The sequence below is a fragment of the Salvelinus namaycush genome, chromosome 22 (genome assembly GCF_016432855.1).
Source record: "Salvelinus namaycush isolate Seneca chromosome 22, SaNama_1.0, whole genome shotgun sequence".
Lineage (NCBI taxonomy): Eukaryota > Metazoa > Chordata > Actinopteri > Salmoniformes > Salmonidae > Salvelinus > Salvelinus namaycush.
The window spans coordinates 17,145,924-17,167,042 of record NC_052328.1 but is presented as its reverse complement, the minus strand read 5'-3'; positions in this window follow the sequence as shown (position 1 = coordinate 17,167,042).

The window sequence follows — 21,119 nt, the reverse complement described above, 5'->3', positions numbered from 1 at the left end:
GTGAATCCCAGAAAACAGCACTTGCTAGCTGAATCCACCTGTCGCGCTGTTCATATGTGTTCAACCGACTGTGGGCGTGTAATTCAAATGATCTCTGTGACCAATGTTTACGAGAGCTCGGGCCGATCCCTACCCATGCCCGCGACGTTCAGGCCCTACACTACCCAGGCCTGATTGGTTCTGCTCGAAACCAGAAATTATAAATCATTTCCTCAGTTAGTAAATTAGCTGCTCCTCTCTGTGTCACCCGCTTCCTGCTGGCTCTGCATGTGTGGGAGTATACCAACGGCTCCACTTGGGCTGCTCTGCTCAATGACGGGACACGACGAGAGCGCAGAGCATGGCTGTTCGCTACTTTCTGTCACTCTAAACTCCGGCAAATCTCAAGGAACATTATTATTTTCTGTGAAATAATCTCTCCTGTCATATATTTGATTAAGGTGAAGCCCTTTTGGGACACCACAGGATGTTGATGGCACCTTAATTGGGGAGGACGGGCTCATAATAATGGCTGGAGCAGAATTAGTGGAATGGTATCTATGTGTTTGATGTCATTCCAGTCATTATTATGAGCCATCCACCCCTCAGCAGCCTCCACTGTTTGACACCTACTGTTGAACCATGTTCAACCCACACACCAACCACTCTACCCAGTTAGAGAGAGGGGAATCTCGGGAGTTGTAGGAATTGACTCAAATGGACAATGGTGAACATCAGGACTGATAAGGACATTCAAAGCTAGATATCTAGACTCAGACATCGTTTGGAAATTCCTTTTTTTTTGTGAATGCATCTACCTTGGACTACTGAAAACAACAAAACCACTCGATTACATGGGTAAAATAGTCCTTTAAGCAAGGTGCCTTGTGACTGGCATAAAATACTGTGGAAAAAGCCAAGACAAAGTGCTTCGCTGGGCTAAACTGACAGTCTTAGGCAGGCAGAGTCATTAACTATGTCACATATACAAACAGTGCCCGAACAAATGAGTAATTATGGGGTAGTACTTACTTTTACAGCATTCACTCTGTGCAGCAATTATGCTGTTTAAATTTATGGGCATTCCGGAAGTTTCTAACCAGTGGCTAATTCAGCTTGGGCTAAAAGGGTGATTCTCTAAACTATGACATCTTCCAGTTATGTCATCCAGTCTTCTAGATCATTCAGGGACTTGGCAGAGCTAGTTTGGGGCTGTCGTTTGAAAGTCACATAGAACCATGAAAAACAAGATAGACACTAGGGTAAATAATTAGGATGTTACCTTCGCATGATTGTCCATCTGAGCTGAGCGTGAATCCATCGTTACACAAGCAGACAAAGTATCCCTCAAAGTTGGAGCACCTCCCGTTGGCACAAGTTGACGGGTCCAGGCATTCGTCTACGTCTGGACAGAGTCAAGAAAATGGGAGTCAAAGACTTTTACAATGTGCTTAATATCTCAAATGTCTAAACATGTTGGCATGTTAGGAAGGATATTTGAAAAAGAAACTCCAGCACACTGGTATTTGTGATGAATGGATTGGGCCAACCTTCACCTGGGTTAAGGTAATGCACCTGGAACTGCATAATGTGTGTAAACAACCCTCATTATCTTGGATAGGATACAACGACACGAACACAGACCTTGTACAGTTGCGCGGAAATATATTAGCACACGTGTAGTTTTCTTAAGTAATTCCCTATTTCTTCTAAAATAAGTAAAAAATATATATTGGTCACCACAACTTGTGATTAGATTTTCAACATTAAAGAACCAATTTTATTTTTGTAAACTTATGTTCACAATTTTAATTGAGAAACTAAAGACAAATGGCATGGACAAAATTATTGGCACCCGGAGCTAGTACTTGGTTGCGCAGCCTTTCACCAAGATAACTGCAGAAGGGTGCCAATATCTTCGGCCGTAATTTTATGTGTCCATGGTTGGTATTAAACAGAAATGGATTAGGTTCCTAGAAACTCATGTTAAATATGGCTGTGCAACACTGTCCATACAGTTTAGGGCTGTCGTTTGAAAGTCACATAAAACCATGAAACATAGAGATAGACACTAGGGTAAATAATTAGGATGTTACCTTCGCATGATTGTCCATCTGAGCTGAGTGTGAATCCATCGTTACACAAGCAGACAAAGTATCCCTCAAAGTTGGAGCACCTCCCGTTGGCACAAGTTGACGGGTCCAGGCATTCGTCTACATCTGGACAGAGTCAAGAAAATGGGAGTCAAAGACTTTTACAATGTGCTTAATATCTCAAATGTCTAAACATGTTGGCATGTTAGGAAGGATATTTGAAAAAGAAACTCCAGCACACTGGTATTTGTGATGAATGGATTGGGCCAACCTTCACCTGGGTTAAGGTAATGCACCTGGAACTGCATAATGTGTGTAAACAACCCTCATTATCTTGGATAGGATACAACGACACGAACACAGACCTATTGAAAGTTGGCATGACCTAGCTAAGACGCTAAACCAGCACCACTACCTCCAATGAGACTTTGGAGGGTCTCCCTATGGGATTGGCTGTGTGACCCAGACATCTGCAGGCTGGGTTACTGCTGCTATAAAGGCCTATCTGGACTGTGTCACATGGTCTAACGATTTCCTCTTCCGACTCGTATTATCTACCTGCTGTGGCTGTGTCAGGATACTGTGTGAATACTACTCACAGCCATCCACCACATGCAACACAGACTCTCTGGAAACGCTGAGTGACGCACCTTTCCTGAGGTGTTCTTTGTCCTTGTACAGTTGCGCCGAAATATATTAGCACACATGTACAGTGCTGTGAAAAAGTATTTGCCTCCTTCCTGATTTCTTATTTTTTTGCACATTTGTCACACTTAAAAGTTTCAGATCATCAAACAAATTTTAATATTACACAAAGATAACCTAAGTAAACACAAAATGCAGTTTTTAAGTGATGATTATATTTATTAAGGTAAAAATGCTATCCAAACCTTCATGGCCCTATGTGAAAAAGTAATTGACCCCTAAACCTAATAACTGGTTGTGCCACCCTCAGCAGCAACAACTGCAATCAAGCGTTTGCAATAACTGGCAATGAGTCTTTCACATCACTGTGAAGGAATTTTGGCCCACTCTTCTTTGCAGAATTGTTTTAATTCAGCCACATTGGAGGGTTTCCGAGCATGAACCGCCTTTTTTAAGGTCACGCCACAGCATATCAATCGGATTCAAGTCCGGACTTTGACTAGCCACTCCAAAACCTTCATTTTGTTTTTTTTAAGCCATTCAGAGGTGGACTTGCTGGTGTGTTTTGGATCATTGTCCTGCTGCAGAACCCAAGTGCACTTCAGCTTGAGGTCACGAACTGATGGCCGGACATTCTCCTTCAGGATTTTTTGGTAGAGAGCGGAATTCATTGGTTCCATCAATCACAGCAAGTCATCCAGGTCCTAAAGCAGCCCCAGAACATCACACTACCACTACCATATTTGACTGTTGGTATGATGTTCTTTTTCTGAAATGCTGTGTTACTTTTACGCCAGATGTAACGGGACGCACACCTTCCAAAAAGTTCAACTTTTGTCTCGTCAGTCCACAGAATATTTTCCCAAAAGTCTTGGGGATCATCAAGATGTTTTTGCCAAAAGTGAGACGAGCCTTTATGTTATTTTTGGTCAGCAGTGGTTTTTGCCTTGGAACTCTGCCATGGATGCCATTTTTGCCCAGTCTCTTTCTTATGGTTGAGTCATGAACACTGACCTTAACTGAGGCAAGTGAGGCCTGCAGTTCTTTAGATGTTGTTGTAGGTTCTTTTGTGACCTATTGGATGAGTCGTCGCTGCGCTCTTGGGGTAATTTTGGTAGGCCGGCCACTCCTGGGAAGGTTCACCACCGTTCCAAATTTTCTCCATTTGTGGATAATGGCTCTCACCGTGGTTCGCTGGAGTCCCAAAGCTTTAGAAATGGCTTTGTCCCAGAACTCTGGGTCTTTTTGTTTCTGTCTGCTCTTTTATGTTTAGATAAGAATTGTATACCTGTCTTTTATACCTATACACCATTCTTGTGTGTGTTTTAATAAAAAATATTTGAACAGAAACTAACATTTAGCTAAAGCATTTTTAAATAAATATTCAAGTTACATAAAAAAAAGGCTTTGTAACCCTTTCCAGACTGATAGATGTCAATTACTTTGTTTCTCATCTGTTCCTGAATTGCTTTGGATCACGGAATGATGTCTTGCCTTTTGAGATCTTTTGGCCTGCTTCACCTTGTCAGACAGGTTCTATTTAAGTGATTTCTTGATTCAACAGGTCTGGCAGTAATCAGGCCTGGGTGTGACTAGTGAAATTGAACTCAGCTTTCCAAAAAATGTGATTAACCACAGTAAATTCATGATTTAACAAGGGGGGGCAATTACTTTGTCACATAGGGCCATGAAGGTTCGGATAGCTTTTTTCCCTTAATAAATAAAATCATCACTTAAAAACTGCATTTTGTGTTTACTTGGGTTATCTTTGTGTAATATTAAAATTTGTTTGATGATCTGAAACATTTAAGTGTGACAAATAAACAAAGAAATCAGAAAGGGGGCAAATACTTTTTCACAGCACTGTAGTTTTCTTAAGTAATTCCCTATTTCTTCTCAAATAAGTTAAAAAATATATATTGGTCACCACAACTTGTGATTAGATTTTCAACATTAAAGAACCAATTTTATTTTTGTAAACTTATGTTCACAATTTTAATTGAGAAACTAAAGACAAATGGCATGGACAAAATTATTGGCACCCGGAGCTAGTACTTGGTTGCGCAGCCTTTCACCAAGATAACTGCAGAAGGGTGCCAATATCTTCGGCCGTAATTTTATGTGTCCATGGTTGGTATTAAACAGAAATGGATTAGGTTCCTAGAAACTCATGTTAAATATGGCTGTGCAACACTGTCCATACAGTTTTGGGCTGTCGTTTGAAAGTCACATAAAACCATGAAACATAGAGATAGACACTAGGGTAAATAATTAGGATGTTACCTTCGCATGATTGTCCATCTGAGCTGAGTGTGAATCCATCGTTACACAAGCAGACAAAGTATCCCTCAAAGTTGGAGCACCTCCCGTTGGCACAAGTTGACGGGTCCAGGCATTCGTCTACGTCTGGACAGAGTCAAGAAAATGGGAGTCAAAGACTTTTACAATGTGCTTAATATCTCAAATGTCTAAACATGTTGGCATGTTAGGAAGGATATTTGAAAAAGAAACTCCAGCACACTGGTATTTGTGATGAATGGATTGGGCCAACCTTCACCTGGGTTAAGGTAATGCACCTAGAACTGCATAATGTGTGTAAACAACCCTCATTATCTTGGATAGGATACAACGACACGAACACAGACCTATTGAAAGTTGGCATGACCTAGCTAAGACGCTAAACCAGCACCAATGAGACTTTGGAGGGTCTCCCTATGGGATTGGCTGTGTGACCCAGACGTCTGCAGGCTGGGTTACTGCTGCTATAAATATGGTTGGGTAATACTGTCCATACAGGGTAGGGATTTCACTCATAGAATGTGTGTGTTGATTCTGCTGCAGGTCTCCCAGGCAGCTAACATGATGTCTTGGAGCTAGGATTAAACCTGATGTGAGGCCTAATGCACCTCATTGACAAGACAGACAAAGTACCACCAGACTGCCCTCAATCCGCTATACTGTACCCAGCGACCTAGTCTGCATTCCACATGTACAGTGCCTTGCAAAAGGATTCACCCCCTTAGCGTTTTTCCTATTTTGTTGCATTACAACCTGTAATTTAAATATATTTTTATTTGGATTTCATATAATGGACATACACAAAATAGTCCAAATTGGTGAAGTGAAATGAAAAAAATAACTTGTTAAAAAAAAAAGAGTGGTGCGTGCATAGAGTATGTATTCACCCCCTTTGCTATGAAGCCCCTAAATAAGACCAGGTATAACCAATTACCTTCAGAAGTCACATAATTAATTGAATAAAGCCCACCTGTGTGCAATCTAAGTGTCACATGATCTGTCACATGATCTCAGTATATATACACCTGTTCTGAAAGGCCCCAGAGTCTGCAACACCACTAAGCAAGGGGCACCACCAAGCAAGCGGCACCATGAAGACCAAGGAGCTCTCCAAACAGGTCAGGGACAAAGTTGTGGAGAAGTACAGATCAGGGTTGGGTTATAAAAAAATATATTTTAATAATATAATAATAATATAACTTTGAACATCCCACAGAGCACCATTAAATCCATTATTAAAGAAATGAAAGAATATGGCACCACAACAAACCTGCCAAGAGAGGGCCGCCCACCAAAACTCATGGACCAGGCAAGGAGGGCATTAATCAGAAAGGCAACAAAAAGACCAAAGATAACCCTGAAGGAGCTGCAAAGCTCCACAGCGGAGACTGGAGTATCTGTCCATAGGACCACTTTAAGCCGTACACTCCACAGAGCTGGGCTTTACGGAAGAGTGGCCAGAAAAAAAGCAATTGCTTAAAGAAAAAAATAAGCAAACACGTTTGGAGTTCGCCAAAAGGCATGGGGGAGACTCCCCAAACATATGGAAGAAGGTTCTCTGGTTAGATGAGCTTTTGGCCATCAAGGAAAATGCTATGTCTGGCTCAAACCCAACACCTCTCATCACCCTGAGAACACCATCCTGAGAACACAGTGAAGCATGGCGGTGGCAGCATCATGCTGTGGGGATGTTTTTTATCGGCAGGGACAGGGAAACTGGTCAGAATGATGGATGGCGCTAAATACAGGGAAATTCTTGAGGGAAACCTGTTTCAGTCTTCCAGAGATTTGAGACTGGGACGGAGGTTCACCTTCCAGCAGGACAATGACCCTAAGCATACTGCTAAAGCAACACTCGAGTGGTTTAAAGGGAAACATTTAAAAGTCTTGGAATGGCCTAGTCAAAGCCCAGACCTCAATCCAATTAAGAATCTGTGGTATGACTTAAAGATTGCTGTACACCAGCAGAACCCATCCAACTTGAAGGAGCTGGAGCAGTTTTGCCTTGAAGAATGGGCAAAAATCCCAGTGGCTAGATGTGCCAAGCTTATAGAGACATATCCCAAGAGACTTGCAGCTGTAATTTCTGCAAAATGCACACTCAGGTTCTTTTTTCTTTGTTTGCCTTATTTCTTGTTTGTTTCGCAATAAAACATATTTTGCATCTTCAAAGTGGTAGGCATGTTGTGTAAATCAAATGATACAACCCCCCCAAAAATCTATTTTAATTACAGATTGTAAGGCAACAAAATAGGAAAAATGCCAAGGGGGGTGAATACTTTCGCAAGGCACTGCAGCTGGTAAGTTTTCAAAGGTGGGCTGTATATGACCAACAGCAGGGTAAAAAACGTATTACTGTAAGCGGAGGATAGTATGAAATGCTAAAGATTAAATGAGGATAGTCTTAGAAATGCTAAATATTGGTATCGTCAAAAATACAGTCTGTCCTAATTCCCCTTTCTTGCAGTCTGTGTGAGGGCTTTGAGAAGACAGAGAAGCAGTGAACCAGCGCTGTGGCTCAGGGATTCAGGGGAAACTCTTGGACTTCGTAGTAAAGGCGGAGTGTAAGAGAGATGGAGTGGGGGACGAGCCAATGTCAATACCAGCCGCAGGACAAAGCACACACCTAACAGCAGAGCAGTGGGTGTTCTCCCCACGTTCGTACAGACACACACCCCTACACCATATATACAAAAGTATGTGGACACATTAGTGGATTCGGCTATTTCAGCCACACCCGTTGCTGACAGGTGTATAAAATCGAGCACACAGCCAAGCAATCTCCATAGACAAACATTGGCAGTAGAATGGCCTTACTAAAGATCTCAGTGACTTTCAATATGGCACCGAAATAGGATGCCACCTTTTCAATAAGTCAGTTCATCAAATTTCTGCTCTGCAAGAGCTTCCCCGGTCAGCTGTAAGTGCTGTTATTGTGAAGTGGAAGGCCACACAAGCTCACAGAACGAGACCGCCGAGTGCTGAAGCGTGTAGCGAGTAAAAATCAGTTGTCCTCGGTTGTAACACTCACTACAGAGTTCCAAACTGCATCTGGAAGCAATGTCAGCAAAATAACTGTTCGAAGGGAGCTTCATGAAATGGGTTTCCATGGCTGAGCAGCCGCACACAAGCCTAAGACCACCATGCGCAATGCCAAGCGTCGGCTGGAGTGGTGTAAAGCTTGCCGCCATTGGACTCTGGAGCAATGGAAATGTGTTCTCTGGAGTGATGAATCACGCTTCACCATCTGGCAGTCCGACGGACAAATCTGGGTTTGGTGGATGCCAGGAAAATGCTACCTGCCCCAATTTTTATAGTGCCAACTGTAAAGTTTGGTGGAGGAGGAATAATGGTCTGGACCTGTTTTTCATGGTTCGGGCTTGGCCCGTTAGTTCCAGTGAAGGGAAATCTTAACGCCACAGCATACAATGACATTCTAGACGATTCTGGGCTTCTTTGTGGCAACAATTTGGGAAGGTCCTTTCCTGTTTCAGCATGACAATGCCCCCGTGCATAAAGCGAGGGTAATACAGAAATGGTGTGTCGAGATTGGTGTGGAAGAACTTGGCTGGACTGCACAGAGCCCTGACCTCGACCCCATTGAACACCTTTGTGATGTATTGTAACGCCGACTGTGAGCCAGGCCTAATCGCCCAACATCTGTGCCCGTCCTCACTAACGCTCTTGTGGCTGAATGGAAGCAAGTCCCCGCAGCAATGTTCCAACATCTAGTGGAAAGCCTTCCCAGAAGAGTGGAAGCTGTTATAGCAACAAAGGTGGACCAACTCCATATTAACGCCCATGATTTTGGAATGAGATCTTCGACAAGCTGGTGTCCACATACTTCAGTGATGTAGTGTATGTTTAAACTGTACATGCGTGCACACACACACACACGCACAAGACACAGAACGATGGATTGTCAAACAAGTCTTTTTTTTTTCCAACTCCAAATTGGTGGAAGGAATTTGAATGCAGAGCCAAGCTGCTCCAGTAATTTCGATGCTCCTGATTATTTGTGAGGGAAGGAGAATGTTCAGTCACATACCGACACACTGTCCTCCCTGGCCCTGGAAGCCCTTTGGACACAGATCACACTCATACGAGCCTGGGAAGTTGATGCACAGGCCGGACGGACACACACCCAAGTCCAGACACTCATTTATATCTAAGAGAGAGAGAGAGTGAGAGAGAAAGAGAGAGAGAAAGAGAGAGAGACAGAGGTGTGGGGAAATGAGTTATATAAAAGAGACAAAGAGAGAGGCAAGGAGAGAATCAACACCAAAAAAGGCCATTGGTTTCAGTGGGATGAGTGCTTGATGTGTGAGTAAGCCATATGCATACCATGTTATTGATAGGTCAAAAACAGCCATGCCCGTATCTTACCATGAAACCCCCTCTAATTCTCCTGCCCTTAAAGCTCTCAAAATAGAACCCAAATATGTAAAGGGTGCGTCCTGTACCTTCACACTGGCCTGTTGGGCTCATCCTGTAGCCACTGTCACAGTGCAAACAGGTGTAGGAACCCACGGTGTTGACACAAAACTCATCCTCAGGACACGTGTGGGTGTTCAGACACTCGTTTAAATCTGAGAAAGGGATGTAGAGAGGGAGGGCGAGACGAAGAGAGAGAGACGGAGATGGGAGAGATTTGAAGATAGCAGAGCGGTCACTTGGCTCCAACAAAGACAGTACATTCAAGAATCTTTCAAGAATAACCATTCCTTTTTTGGTACTCACACCCATTAAGCATAATCCCCAAAACCCTGGCGAAATGTGATGGAGTACCAATAATTCTAGTGCTGTGTCGCTAATGTTGTACAACCATGTCAGACACTACTCTGTCCAATGTCAACAATCTCTTGATCTGCCCATCGATCTGTGCCAAACCTTCATTTACCCCAGTCTGAGTGTGATATCCATCTATCTAAACTATTTGGACAGTCTGGCATTACAGAGGGCTAGGAGTTTGGCTCATGACACCCTTTCCTTGACTTTAACTGAATAACATGGACATTGCTGATTCATGCCAGGCCTATCCCTGCTTCGTGCCCTCCTAGCCCCCTAAGATGGACCAATGCCAGGCTAAAGTGACTGGAACTTCCTCTGAGGGCCCTGGGCGGGACTTCCTGTGGGACATTAAAAAAAGACAGAACAAACGAGGAAGGAAACAGGGACCCCTAATTTGCCTCTTAAACGGTGTGATACCAACAAAAATAACCTCCTCAGCTGGGTATCCAGGATACCACTCCCCTCCTTAGAAACCAAACATCCCCCACCCTGATGTAGAGAGTGGAAGTCCATGAGTCAACAAAACAAGTCACAGACTGCACATAGACTGCACACTTTCTTTTTGTTTTAACGTGACATGTAGTGTTTCTTCTGGGTAAGTCAGTCCCTCAAAGTCTTTTTAGTCTAGTTTTCACAGAACGTTCCATCTGCCTATAAAATATTTAGGGCTGTCGTCCTCAAGTTGCCTGTTTTGGTGCTCATATCCACATATAAATCCCTTGCAAACAGTAATAAATTATACTCTCATATTTCATTTTCAGATGTTAGTCTGTTACAGTACAGTTATGGGGAAATAATCACCAGCTTTTTGCCTCTGCAGACCTAATTTTGTGTCATTTTGTGGAAGAGAAAACGTGTGTCGAAACACCAGAAACCACCTAATGACAGTGTTCCCAGTATTTATATCCCAGGATAGGGAGGATGATGAGGAGGACGTCGCTAATGGGCTACACTGTGGTCATCTTCTACAACTTAGCCCCTATCTCCAGGGAGGGGGGCTAAGCCAACAGGGAACTATAGTGAAGACTGGGGAAACGAAAACACCCAAACGGCTATCCAAATGCCTGCTACTGCGGTGCACAACAGCTATTGAATCTCCTAGGCTTCTGCTATTGTTTTTGGTGTGTCTCCGTATTTCAGGGAGCGTGGTGGTATGTGTGTGAAATGGCTTTACCAATGCAACTGGTTCCCTCCTCATCTGTCATGAAGCCTGGTTGGCACACACACAGGAAGCTGCCGGGAGTGTTCTTGCAGCGGCCGTTGGAGCACAGTGATGCAGAATCCAGGCATTCATTAACATCTATCCACAGGTACAGCGTGGCAGGAGACATGGGATGGAACATGAGTCAACTTGCTTAGAGACATACTGACATGACACGTAAGTGGATTAAAGTAGTATGAGATGCAATGGATATAGATACGAGTCTTTATTTCAAACCATCACTGTAGCAAAGAGGTCGCTAAGGGATTCTCCTACCGTGTCTAAATGTATACATAACTATTCCTTCATCAAGAGAGGCCTCCAAAGGCTAGTAAAATCATTCCTATTTACTGATGTAATTAAATGGATCTACCTTCTGGGCGCAATGTGAAGAGTGAAATCCAATCAGACCAAATGAGAAGAGGACTATTCCCATGGGTCTGATAAATGGATGTGACCTTTGACTTCTTGTTTCTCACCTACACAGGTGGTGTGTGTCTCGTCCATCTGGTAGCCCTCGTTACAGATGCAGGTATAACCCTCGGCAGAGTTGTAGCAGATCCCCTGGCCACAGATGTGAGGGTTCACCTTGCACTCATCCACCTCTGGCCGAGAGAGAGAAAGAGAGAGAGAGAGGAGGGAGAGAGAAGGAAACCTCATGCTACTCTTCAAATACGAAATACAAATATGCAGTTTCTATATGCGCATAAACAAATCTATTCCATTCCTACAAATGTCCTTTCCTCTCCCTAGCTAATAGTCTCATCAGCATCCCACTCATGGCTGCAAATGTGTTTCTGTATGACAAATCTGCTCAGTATGTGCATCAATCTGTCTACTCAGTCTTGACAGTGGGAAATTGCCTTACATACCACAGAGGAAAAGTAGGGAATAGAGTAAATCATAGTGTCTAATACCCATCAAAAGGCATCGATATGCAGACATATTACAGAAGTGGGTCACTGGGCCCACAGTTTCAGAGACCTAAGGACTCCATATAAGCCGAAACTGTACAACTGTCAAATCACAGTGACTGAAAGGTTGGGCCATTTCAGATCTTGATGAGAAGTAGAGAACATGAAAGGGGGATTAAATGAGTTGTGATAGAATGCCATGTGACAATCTATCAAAATACATTATTAATACTTTACCTAAGAATTAGTGTTACTGAGGTAGTCAATGTCAGCAGGCTTGATGACTGGGCTTCTTCATAGCTCAGCAGGCCAGTATGGTGGAATTAAATGAATTGAAGTATTACTGTACACATTTCAATAGGTGAGGTTTCTTTGCTCAAAAATGCTACAGTGGCATCTCCTCAGAAATACAGTTCAATTACTGTTAAATTGCTGTGCTTTATATGGGATTTAGGGAGGACATCAGTCAAACAGAGGAGGATGGGCTCCTGCTTACTCTCAAACTTTCTTCCCACCTCAGGAGATTTTCCTCAACTGTTTGGTCGAGAGTTATTGTTGAGCACTTTGTGACAAACGTATTTGTAAAAAGCACTATAATTTGATTGACTAATTGATTGCTTGGTTGAGGTACAGAATGCTTAGCAAGTGTAATTATTAGTATCTTAAAGAGCATCTGCGCCGTGGTACAATAAAACTTTGTTGTTTTTTACTTTAAAAAGAAACAGGTCCAGAATGATTTGCAAGCATTGAGGCACGGAGACTATCACAGTAAGGATGATTAAGAAAAGAAGTGGGCAATTATGCCGCCTAGTTTACTGAGTGTCTGTCATCGGAAGGCCTCATAACATTTCTGTGGCCTCTTAATATGGTGTCACCTTTCCGGGACACCAGGACGTAAAACGCTGAGATGAGAGAGGTCTGGGGGTTTGGATATCCGCCTAGCAAAAATAAACCAAAATATCCCTGCGGTCCCCTGATTGGTCCAAGAGGTTTATGTGGGCCTGGCACCAGATAGTCCCACTCCCTTCCCTCCACACTAGTCTCCGTGCCGACACTCTCTCTCCTCTACTGCTCTGAAAAGTCCCGTCTTCCTCGTCCAGGGTATCAAAATAAAAACAGGTGGGTTTCACACAAGTGGTTGCCTAGCGATGGCACCAATCACTGGCCTTCCCCTTTGAAGAAACACGGCAACAAAATCTAAAATTGGAATCTCTTAAATAAAACAATACAGGACCCAAATCTATTTCTGTGAGGGTCAGGTGAGAAATAAAAGTTTCTCAGCACTTTCATTGGAGTGATTTGAAGCCATAATGATGTTGTTAGACTATTCACATCTAGAAAGTGGAGAGAGAGACTTCATGTTGCTGTGGCCCCTCAACAGCAACACATGACTCCTAAATATAGAGGAGCGCAGAATATTCTCACAACGGGGGAGAACCCCAAGGACAAAGAAAGGAGGTCAGGGAGAGTTAAAAAGTGCCATGTTCCCAGTCTGTGCAAATTCCTCTTATCGGCCTATTTTTTGCCCCTGACCTGTGAGGAATTCAGATGCAGGGTTAAACACAAATAAAGGGTCAGTGAATTGGCGAGTGAGGGAGATAACACTGGGTGTATTTATGAACTAACCTTGTGTTCCCTTCATCCCTCTATTCATTCATGATTTATACACAATCAGCTTGGGATAGCTTAGATATAGAATGTAGCAGGGATAGTAGGTATCAACCCATCAGCTGCACATTGACCTCACACTAAACTATGTCCAAATGTCACGGCGTTACTGTATGTCAGTGTGAGCACTTACCTGCTGACTGAGTAGGGGCGATGTCCTGGCCAGCGTTGGTGGGGAGGATCAGGGCTGGAGCAGGGGGGGACGTTTCCTCCACAACCTCTGAGAGACCAGGACAGATAGAGCCAGGGGAGAGAACAGTGCAGTCAGACTTTTTGTGATCTTTAAAATGAGTGCTTCAATGGGTAAGAGTGTAATACAGATTGCTGTAGAAATCCCAGCGGACAGAGATAAATCACTCTACGCCATCAAGTGCTGAGCTGACAGCTGTTTAAAGATTTTTCCAGCTTGGATTTGTACTGAATGGAACAATAAAACAACTATTTTTACAACAATCGAAACGTTGCGTTTCAATTAAGATAACCCTAGACTTGAGTCTGGAGAAGACCCATCACAAATGGCAGGTGCTCTTTCCCGTATGACGATTAGTCCTGTTACAGGGGAAAGAACACAAGATATTTTTCAAACCAACACATTTTCATTTTTATTCTGTCAGGTAAAATTGACCGTAAAGCACCAGTGGAGACCTACTTACATAGAGTTCGGTACAGTGCCAAAACAACCATCATAAATAAATAACTTGCAGACTTTCCCCTGTGAGAGTGAGCCCAGCCCTGTGAGACTGAAATAGCAGCAGAGAGAGTAGAGGGGAAGGAAATGGATCAGACACCTTTGTAGGCCGGCTCCATCCTCATGGTAGAGACACCGGGAGAGAGTTGTGGCTGGCCAGCCTCGACCTCAACTATTGGACTACTACTAGTAGCCTCCAGAATAACCAGCTCCTTGAAGGACAGAACACAAGACAAACACAATATGGACCTCCGGGTCAGTGGACTGATCCGAATAGACATGAGGTTTCAGTGAGCAAGCGCTGCTCATGCACCGTTGTCATGCGTGCGCTCGTCATATAGGCTGCTCAGCAGTAAACTAGTTGGAGATCCGCTTGCATGACAGCCGAAGGAAGGAAAGAGCTTGAAGGGCTTGTAGAGCAAGATGGAAGCTTTTTTATTTCTGTTACCTTTGGAGTTTCTCTAGGATGTCAAAATGGATTGCGCAATAGTGTTTACTTACTCTGCCTTTATCAAAGTGCATTAAAGAGTTTCAAGCTGCTGAGTCTACTGTTCCTCTGAAAGAACCAATATATTGTAAAAGTGAGCTTCTATATTTACATCATTCAAGTCATAATACAATACTAAATCCATTACAGAAAGGTTTCAGGACTGTTCCGTTTTGGAGACTCTTAGGCTGCGTTTACATAGGCGGCCCGATTCTGATCATTTGCCCAATTATTGGCAAAAGAGCTGATCTGATTGGTCAAAAGACTAATTTGTGGAAAAAGATCAGAATTGGGCTGCCTGTGTCAACGCATCCATACAGTATGAGGCTGAACAAAAGCGCAAAGAGCAAAGTCTTAGCAGCTGTGATTGGCATGGACGGATGTTCCACTGTGAAGTGCTCTTAAGCTGAAAGCGTGGAGCAGTGATTGGCTCAAAGTCATGCAGTGGTGATGCTGACTTCATGCAGAGGTGATGCTGCAGGCTGCTTCTGCAGGTCGCTGCCATAGAGGCTAAAGGGTGAATCCTTCTTGTCGCATGCAAGAAAGCTATTTTCTTTTCATTTAAAAAAAAAATTCTGAAGAAACCCAACCTACCTGCTCAGGTGCATCTGTGGCTACTGGTCATAAAAAAAAATATGAACGAAAAATATGTTACAAAAAAACAAGAATGAGATCAAGAAAGAGTGGGACCGTCTGGAAGCACAAGGCTGGATATACCTGCCCTTGATCATCAAGTTGTCAGAGACAAGTACATCATATACTTCATTATATTTTCTCCATTAAATATCTTCAGGCTTATGAATAAATTAATAAACCTTTCCGGCTGGGGCCAGAGGACCAATCATTTGCAATTCATAAGACTGTCACTTTCACAGGCTCTGGGGGTACGTTTAGCTGTTCATGGCCATGTCGAAACATGATCTTTTTCATAGCAAAGGACAAATGTTAACCAGTTACAAGGTCGTTCCACTAAAACCTTATTTTAAACACTGGCCAAATGCCATGTCATAACTCAACCCTCAGGCATTTTTACCGTATTTAGATCTTGAGGTCATAAAAACAAACAGGATTGTTATTAATGTAGCACAACACTGGGCATGAAACAAATCACCTCCACCAGGATTTTTAGCTCAGTGGAGCCAGTTTAGCCCCTTGTGGCATGCAAACACTAATCTACACAGGTTTAGGCAGTGGCTTTCTCTCTTATTGTTTGTCTGAGTCTGTCCTCTGCATTGGAATCCTCTGTACTCGGAGCTCAAGAGAAGCTTAGTGGTAATTTGGACAAGTCTGTGCGCTCTAATGCTGCCAAGTTTCTCTTTCCCTCGCCAGCTCCCAAGCATGTCCTGAACAATAAGAAAGAGGAGCTCCATCTCTCCTCTCTCTCAGAATCCAGAAGGTTGAGAGGCGACGGCAAGCCAAAGCATGTGAATCGTCATCATTCTGATCAGGGTGGAACTGAATTGATGTCTAGTTGAGAGATATTTTTAAAGACCCCACACACACAAGTACAAATCTGCTTAGTTTCACTTACAGTACCAGTCAAAAGTTGGCACACCTAGTCATTCAAGGGTTTTTCTTTATTTTTACTATATTGTAGAATAATAGTGACACCATCAAAACGATGAAATAACACATTTGGAATCATGTAGTAACCAAAAAAGTGTTAAACAAATCCAAATATAGTTTATATTTGAGATTTTTCAAAGTAGCCACCCTTTACCTTGATGACAGCTTTGTACACTCTTGGCATTCTCTCAACCAGCTTCAGGAGGAATGCTTTTCAAACCGTCTTGAAAGAGTTCCCACATATGCTGAGTACTGGTTGGCTGGTTTTCCTTCACTCTGAGGGACTCATCCCAAACCATCTCAATTGGGTTGTGGAGGCCAGGTCATCTGATGGAGCACGCCTAGTGGTTAGAGCGTTGGGCCAGTAACCGAATGGTTGCTGGATCAAATCCCAGAGCTGACAAGGTAAAAATCAGTCATTCTGCCCCTGAGCAAGGCAGTTAACCCACTGTTTCCCGGGTGCCGAAGACATGGATGTCGATTATGGATGTCTGATTCAGAGGGGTTGGGTTAAATGCGGAAGACACATTTCAGTTGTACATCTGACTAGGTATCCCCTTTCCCTTTCTTGGTCAAATAACCCTTAAATAGCCTGCAAGTGTGTTTTGGGTCATTGTCCTGTTGAAAAACAAATGATAGTCCCACTAAGCGCAAACCAGATGGGATGGCGTGTCGCTGCAGAATGCTGTGGTAGCCATGCTGGTTAAGTGTGTCTTCAACTCTAAATACATCACAGACAGTGTCACCAGCAAAGCACCCCCACACCATCACACCTCCTCCTCCATGCTTCATGGTGGGAACCACACATGCGGCGATCATCCGTTCATCTACTCTGCGTCTCACAAAGTCAAGGCGGTTGGAACCAAAAATCGCAAATTTGGACTTATCAGACCAAAGGACAGATTTCCACCGTTCTAATGTCCATTGCTCGTGTTTCTTGGCCCAAGCAAGTCTCTTCTTATTTTTGGTGTCCTTTAGTAGTGGTTTCTTTGTAGCAATTAGACTATGAAGGCCTGATTCACGCAGTCTCCTCTGAACAGTTGATGTTGAGATGTGTCTGTTACTTGAACTCTTTGAAGCATTTATTTTGGCTGCAATTTCTAAAGCTGGTAACTCTAATGAACGTATCCTCTGCAGCAGAGGTAACTCTGGGTCTTCCTTTCCTGTGGCAGTCCTCATGAGAGCCAGTTTCATCATAGCACTTGATGGTTTTTGCGACTGCACTTGAAGAAACTTCCAAAGTTCTTGACTTTTTCCGGATTGACTGACCTTCATGTCTTAAAGTAATGATGGACTGTCATTTCTCTTCGCTTATTTGAGCTGTTCTTGCCATAATATGGACTTGGTCTTTTACCAAATAGGGCTATTTTCTGTATACCACCCCTACCTTGTCACAACACAACTGATTGGCTCAAACACATTAAGGACAGAAATTCCACAAATTAACTTTTAACAAGGCACACCTGTTAATTTAAATGCATTCCAGGTGACTACCTCATGAAGCTGGTTGAGAGAATGCCAAGAGTGTGCAAAGCTGTCATCAAGACAAAGGGTGGCTACTTTAACACTTTTTTGGTTACTACATGATTCCATATGTGTTATTTCATAGTTTTGATGTCTTCACTATTATTCTACAATGTAGAAAATAGTAAAAAGAAGAAAGAAAACTGGAATGTGTAGGTGTGTCCAAACTTTTGACTGGTACTATTGAACGGGTGGATTACTCTTTATTTGGACGAAAACGTTTTGCGCTGGCACTGTAGGTACACAAAATTGCACATATCAAAACAGCCCAGCATAGTGAAAAGACAAGCGCATGGCCCCTATCTATGAGTCACACTCAGTCCCACCCAGCTCAGTCCAATCTTCTGTCTCTGTCTTTCCATAGTGCATTAGTAAAGATGGCTTCTCCTCTACTGTTGCTTGCTGTGTGGTGTTGACTCGCCTGGTACAGAAGAAATTGCATGATGTTGACTTACCTGGTACAGAGGGAAGCTGTCTCTCAGCGACGCTCAAGGCCTCCACTGGTTTCTCATGTGTCGGCAGGGGCAGAGGCGGGGCCACAGGCTCTTGGTGGGTGATCATTGGCTTGTTGATGGTCTCAGGTTGGCTGGGTAATTGATTGGGTGGTTTGGGCTTGTAAGATCCCGTGACAGTGTAGCCCATCCCACCAGGGCATATCTCCTTGAATTTAGCTAAAAAGTTTAAAAGAAAAATATAGTAAGTACATCCATACTTTATGCAAAACAAAAAAAATCTATTTCAGGTTCAAAATAATAAATTATAGCTACAGTATGTGACTAATTTGGCTGATCTTTCATTTTATGTAACTCCAATGTAATGTACAATAGGTTACATGCTGTTTGGTTTTTGATGTTGTAGCAGATTTGTGTATATCAGTCTCTGGGTCATTCCACCAATTGGGTGCCTTTTGAGTAGTATACCTTGGTGAAAAAAAACATTGAATTTCACCAAATTTTAACATTCTGTCATAAAGAGCACATGTTCAACTTAATAAAAAGCATGTGTTTCCATCTCGAGGTTAAATTTAAAAAAAACTATATTAAGTGTCTATTAAGTGCCAAATAAAGTTAAAGGGTGACTGTAACAAGGTAGATGATCTTAAATCAGCCATAAATCCCCTTGTGACATGAGGAATGGAAGCTTGTTGTGTGCAACAGGGAGGGTCAATTGAATGCAAGCTTCATGAAAAAAATGTTATTGTCAAAAAATGTCTAGCCTGTCCATCTATGAGTAACAGTGTTGACGTGTTATGCTCAACCCACTCAGTTTTCCACCACAAAACACCAGAAAATGGCCAAAAAGAGTAGAACCAGTTCACCTGCTCTTACACTGTGATTTTACGATTTTATTAGATGTAGAATTTGTAAACAATTTTAAGAATAGTTTTACCATCTTAAAATGAGAGTTCAGTTCATGTAACAGGGTTGAGCTTAAAATGAGGGAGAGTGTTTGGTATTACATAAAAATGAATCACTAATCACATTAAATAAATAATAATCTTCAGAAATGACTTTGTCATGATGATTAAAACTTGGAGAAATGTTGGGGTTAAGTGGGTTAAAATCTTCCTATATGTCTAAGAGGGTGCACAGAGGGACATTTGGTCTATATTAAAAAGGGAACTACATTTAATTTAACAGGCTTTTAAAATTCAATATTGATGCACAATTTCTACTTAATATATCGAAGGGACGCAAAGGCACTCATTTCATGGAATGACCCTTCTGAGTTCTTTCTGAGCTCCACTTAGCCTTCGTAATGTGTCCTCTCTTATGTGTTCCCATTAGAAACCAAGGAGACACAGTGGATCATGTCACTGGTGATAAAGACTGAGAGTCACACACTTGTCTCATTCTTGAATGTCTTTGTGCAACTAGCATTTTGTAAGGACTTGACTAGATTTGTTGGGGAAGCGTCATGTCAAGGCTTTCATGTATGTCCCATTGAATGAAAACTAAGTACCAACCATTGTTACACAGTGTAGCATCCACCAATCCAGTTTCATATAAGAATAGCACATGCTATCTATGCAGTTTCCCATTTTAACCAACAAGCATTTGCAAGAAGTTAGAATCTACCAAAATAAACTGTCTCCATCTCTACCTCAATTGAAAGAACCATGTCAGCCAATTGTAATTAAACCACGACATTGATAGTGAAAAAAAAAATCTGAATAATCAGTTACTAATCCAGCTACAAGCGCCTCTGCGAACATTCCGACAAACAAAGAAAAAATAACATTAAAGAGACCTTAAAAAATGCTGCCCTTCATAACAAGGTAAATCCTACATGTAATCTGCTCAAGTTTATTTCCAAATAAAGGAGCACGTCTCTAATTTACTCTTATAACAGCTCCTAACCTTACCCACAGAAACGTCCTCACATTGGGAAAAATGGGCCCGGTTCCAAGCAATCATCCCCTAACTCTATTACACTCCCCATAACAACTTACTGTACTACACTGGGAACTTTGAAGATCTGGCAACCAAAATAATCTGGCAACCCAGATGATTTTAACGGGTGTTGTTAATTAGGCCAAACGAGGCCATCCAGTAATGTCTCCCGGAGCCTAGACAGACAATACAGGCATAGACACAGAAAAGGCTTACACTTGTTCCCAGACTAACCTCCCAGGTCTAATGGAATGTTTGGCTCAATGTCATCAATTCATTAAGACAGACCTTTTTGAGTGGAAGTGTGAGGACTCAGCAAACAGTTTCTATCTATTTAGTGTGCCTGTGCTGCACATGATCTGCAGGTGTCAGCTATTGTGTCACCCCAGCCAACACTGACCATGATACCCGTACAGATGGCAATGGCGGATGGGGAGACATGGTGGAATAAGGGGAGACAGGAGGAGAGTGCTGGTGGTAGAGATATAACTGCATCTAAAACTGTCTACTTGGCAAAGCATTGAAACACATGCACAGAGAGAGAGAAACATTGAGTGTGGGTGGGGGATGGATGCCACTGGTCCCACATTTCAATCTCTCAATGTGAGAGTGGTGGAATGGATGGATGGGTGGAGGTGTCTGGGACTCAAGAGTTGCTGGCGTTGAAGGCCTTACCTGTTCCTGGTAGGGGGCACTTGTCGCAGCGCGGGCCCCAGGCCTTGCCCACACTGCAGCAGCAGAGCTGTTTGCTCAGCTGAGCAGACACAGGGTGCAAACACTGCTTCCCCGAACTGACCAATCGGAAACAAGCCCCTTTCTCCTCGTGGACGGCAGAGGTGTCGGCTGAAGAGGTGCAGTGGGAGAGTGGCAAG